Below are 5,316 nucleotides of genomic sequence, written 5' to 3' on the forward strand. Positions count from 1 at the left end.
CATTGCTTCCTGTCACTCACGTATATACTATTATTATTTAAGGGTTATTGTACCTCCTTCCAGAAATTAGACAGGAGGTCTCTGACCAAGCTGATTTTTTGCAAAGAACAATGAAGTGAGACATCATTTTTACAGCCAGTTTCAGGGATTGGTCATCAGGATCCAGGGCCACTGCTTTCACTAAGCTCTCTTCGTAAACATTCATTCCATGGTAATCAAGCTGCACAGTTCTGTTTTTAGTAGATATTCTTAGAGTAGTTTTGGGTTTACAGATAATTGAGCAGATAGCACAAAGTTCCCATGTATCCTTCACCCACCCCCTAAAAGTTTCTCCTATTTTTTTATGTTGCATTAGTGTGGTACACTTGTTACAACAATATTTACTCAACCAATGTGACAATAGAAGATTTTGAAGGCAAATGCAGAACATTGCAACAGATTTCTTAAGAGGTTAAGAAGCTTTGCAATCTGTTATCAAAAGCATCACTATTTCAAGAAAACTTTGTTCTTTTATCAGAGAAGAAAACCAAAGTCTAGTTTTGCACCATTTCACCTTTACTATTAACATACATTTATTTAATTAAATTTAATCTAATCTTAGTCCTGAGTGAGGCAGGAGATAGATGGGCCCCACAGCGAGCAGCTGGAGTTTGTCCCCTGTGGACGGGCACTCCAAGATGAAGATAATAGCAGGAGGGAGGAGAAGCTGAACCCTGCCCAGATGAGAGAGAAAGAGACCATCTCTTTCTCATTATCAAGGTCAAGGAGACCTTGCCGACTACACGTGTGCAGAAAGGCTCTTCAGAGGTCAAAAGGGAGGAGTTGTTACCTATAGTAAGTGATGCCATCTGACCCATAGGCCTCTTGGCTAGAGTCTGTCTTGGCCAAGAGACCCCCTGACACACAGGGGAGGCCCGTGAGATAAACCAAATGTGGACTCGCCACCAGGCAAAGCAAGATGATCGGCCAAAGGAAACCCAGAAGAAATGCCCCATGTAAGTGATTCAAATTACCATGAGGGCATGATTCTCTCAGCTTGCCAGTGTGAGTCTATTCACATGTACCCTTTTTCTTCCTAATAAATGCTTTACTTGTTTCACTCCTTTTTGTCTCTTTGGGGGAATTCCTGCTTCAAGCAGCTGCAGGCCGAGGCCACCCGAAATCCTGACCATGCGTGAAGCTCTTTTCTCAGGGTTCCATTTTAAAAATTAATTTCTAGAAATATATGCCATTTCATATACAGATTTTCAGTAAAACACAAAATATATTTATCAGTAGTCCCAAACATATTTGGTCTCTCTATAATAAGAGATCAAAAGTAGATAAACATAGACTTGTTTGCCAGCTAATGGTTCAGTATAATGTAGACATTCAATGAATTTCATAATATAACTTATTTTAGGGATTTCCCTGGCAGTCCCGTGCTTAGGACTCCATACTTCCAAGGCAAGGAGCACAGTTTGATCCCTGCTCGGGGAACTAAGATCCTGCAAGCTGGGCTGTAGGGCCAAAGATTTAAAAAAATTTTTAAATAAAAAAAAAAAGAAGATTTCAAGTTACTAAAATTCCAGGCTGTTTTTAGGTAGGCACCATAAAACCTAATTATTGTTTTTCTTATTCTTTTTTTTCTGATCTTTATTGAAGTATAATAGCTTTACACTGTTGTGCCCGTTTCCACTGTACAACAAAGTGAATCAGCTGTATTTATACGTATATCCCCCATCCCCTCCCTCTTGAGCCTCCCTCCCTCCCTATCCCACGCCTCTATGTCATCAGCAATCATTGAGTTGATCTCCTGGTTATTCTTAAAATGTTTACCCAAAAGCTTTTGTCCCATTTACCTCCATTTCATTATGAAAATATGAAAATATTAACATACCAACTTAATTTTCCTGTTGATAAGTTTTATAACAGAAATATAGTAAACCTAGGTACAATTGATGTTGGCGGGCCTTGGCCTGCAGTGGCTTGAAAACAGGATTTTGGTTCCCAGCCAGAGACTGAAGTCAGGCCGAGGCAGTGAGAGTGCTGAACTCTAGCCACTAGACCAGTGGCCAGTGATAAGGCCCTGGCCCATACAACTTTGCAGAAAATGAATGTCCACACAGAAATGGAAAGATGTGAAACAAGTGAAGTGTTTATTAGGAGGAAAAAGAGTAGGTGTGGGTAGACACGCAGGTGGGCTCAGAAACAGAGTCCTGCCCTCATGGTAGTTTGAATCACTTATATGGGGCGTTTCTTCTGGGTTTCCTGGGCCAATCATCTTTTTTTTTTTTAATTTTTTTTTATTTTTTTGGGGGGTACACCAGGTTCAATCATCTGTTTTTATACACATATCCCCATATTCCCTCCCTTCCTTGACTCCCCCCCCATTGAGTCCCCCCCACCCTACCCGCCCCAGTCCTCTAAGGCATCTTCCATCCTCGAGTTGGACTCCCTTTTGCTTTGCCTGGTTCTGAGTCCATATTTGATTTGTCTCAGGGTCCCTTCTTGTGTGCGTGCACCTCTCTTAGCCAAGATGAATTCTAGCAAAGAGGCCTATGGGTAGGTTGACCTCACTTCCTCTGAGGTGACACCCTCTCTCTTTTGATGTCCAAGGTCATGTGTAGTGGTGTGTGCATGTATAGTCGGAAAGGTCTCCTTGACCTTGAGAATGAGAAATATGTGGTCTTTATGTATTATCTGGGCAGGGCCCAGCTCCTCCTCCTCTTCATCTTGGAGTATCTATTCACAGGGCACAAACTCCAGCTGCTCAGCCTGGGGCCCATCTATCTCCTGCCTCACAATGAAAGGATTATACTTAATGTTGATGACTCTAAAGACATGTCTGTATTAACTAAACCATCAATTTAAACTTGTTTTCATCATTAAAGATTAATCCCAGATCAATGTCTCCTTCAAAAACTTGGGATAGTTTAAGTTACGTTTATGAATATTTTTTTGTAAGGGCTTATGTTTACGTCAAATAAAGCTCTTTTACCAATTATTTTTAATCGCACCATCTGGATGTAGGGACATGTCATATTGATAATGTACAGACAGACAGACATCCCGATAGAAACAGGCAGTGATCTTATCATTTTCCTGCCTGAGATTAAAAGTCTTCTTTTCCCTTTTTTTCCTTTCAGTTGTAGGTTCTACTAATTCAGCCAAGCTGTAGTCTCAGGTAATGTGGGCTGTGTTTACATTTCCAGAACTTGGCAAGTATTATAACTTCAAGTTTTCTCCTAGGAATACTTTTGTTCTCTCAGGCTCAAGATTTGAAAAAAAGGTGAAGTTGAGTTTCTCTATAGTTTTGGAATGTCAAAAGAACTCCATCCTGGCCATTTGAGAGTTAAGCATTGGCTTCCTTCGAATTGTACATGAAGCCAGCCAGGGTGGCTATTCATCAGGGAGCACTTTGACCTTTGAAGCCGAGTTTCCCAGTATTAATTTGGTAGCCTAATTCAGACAGGCTCTGAACAACTTTCTGAGGGCAATGTGATGGATCGAATGTGTGCTTTTTCGGAGTCTAGCTCCCAATGAACTTACCCTTGGGGTAGTTAAAATTTCTGGCAGCTCTCTGTTTCTCCCTCTGACAGACTAAAACTGCCTTGGGTGCTTGGAGCAGTAGGTGATCAGCCCATTGTGCATCCCTGGCATGTATAATATGCTTATTGGTTGTAGCTGGATCCTTTGTAGGATGGCCTCACGTTATGAGGATTTATCCTCAGCCACTTCTGCTAGGTTCTCAGTTGCCTGAGAAAGCCTTGTGGCTGCAAGGAATAAATGTCGCTTTTCTTTGGAGCTGTGCAGACTCAGTCTCTAATTTCACTAGCAAGAAGTTTGATACACACACACACACACACACACACACACACACACAGAGTTTCTAATTTGAGCCAAATTTTTAAAAGGCCCGCTAACCCAGTTCACTCCAAAGTTCCCCATATGTCTCTGCCTAGGAAGTGTACCGGTACCCCCTTAGGACTCCAAGTCCCAAGAAGAATTGTTCAAATGAAATTCAGGACATTATACAGCAGTGCTGTCCAGATGTCAAGAGAATTTACCAAAGCACCTGAGAAATTCGAAGAAGTGGTGGGGCTCAAAGGGTACCATGCTGATATGAAATACAAATTTAGGGTAGACTCTAGGTGTCCCATAATGGGAGGCTCTGATATCTTGCTGACTACACCAAAAAATGTCATCAAAAATTCAATGAACAATTAAGTTAAAAAAAAAAAAGGAAATTTTATTCACACCAAGCTGAGGATTACAACCCAGGAGACAGACTCTCAGCGAGCTCTGAGAAGTGTTCCTTCCGCCTGTTAGAAGTTGAAGGCACAGTCTTGTACATTTTTGAGACAAAGGATTGTATATAAAAATGACATACTGATATTTTACATAAAGTTCCCCAAGTATACATAGTGCAGGTAAACACTTAAAAAGCAAGCAGCAAATCACCAGGACCTGCTGCAGAGCTGGGAAAGAATGCTATTCTTTTAAGAAGTTACATTGCCAGCTTCCCAAGGAAGGAAAAAATAATTACCTTTACCATCCAGGAGACAATCCCATTTTTGAGAAAATATGGTTAATGTGTAATACAGATGCACACTGAACATTAGAGGGACAGGGAGGAGGCCCACATGGACACCTTTTATGTTTAAATTTTCTTATCCTGCCTGAAAATATAAACTTTATTTCCTCAGGGTCCTGAGTTGGACCCTCATTAGGCGGTCCTGTTTTGAGTCTCGTTGTTGGATCCTGGTTTTTGACCCTCCTTAGAATGTCCTGGATTGGGGGGAGCCCCTCCTGGTAGCACAGCAAGGAAGTGAAAGGATTAATCTTTGTCAGAGACACTCCTGGTATTGATCCTCATTAGAGGACCCTGGTTTTGGCCTTCATTAGAGGGTCCTGGTCATTTGAATGTAGTCCAGATAATCCTGGAAACTGATAGGTTACATGTGGTCTTGGGTGTGATGCAGAGCTGGCAGGTCCGTGTGGAGATGAGGCCTGTGGATATGGATGAGTGATATCTGCCAGTATCACTGTGTCTGTTACTGTTATTTGTTTATACTAAGCTGGATACTTGTGATCTGAAGAAATAGTGCCCTGAAAATGGCCAAGATGGCGGTCCTTTTGACATTCTAAAACTCTTTTTTTTCCTATATGGAGCTGGAGGAAGTTGGCTTTCTTGGAGGAGCCTGCATTCCTCTTCCTGTGCATCTAAGGTGCAAATGTTCTACCAGGGCTCTCGGGAACTCATCTTATCTGACCATCTCTAATTTCTGAGAATGAAGAAAAAATGGGAAAAGAGGCTTTTTAAAAACTGAAGCA

This window comes from Hippopotamus amphibius, chromosome 16, assembly GCF_030028045.1.
Source record: "Hippopotamus amphibius kiboko isolate mHipAmp2 chromosome 16, mHipAmp2.hap2, whole genome shotgun sequence".
Lineage (NCBI taxonomy): Eukaryota > Metazoa > Chordata > Mammalia > Artiodactyla > Hippopotamidae > Hippopotamus > Hippopotamus amphibius.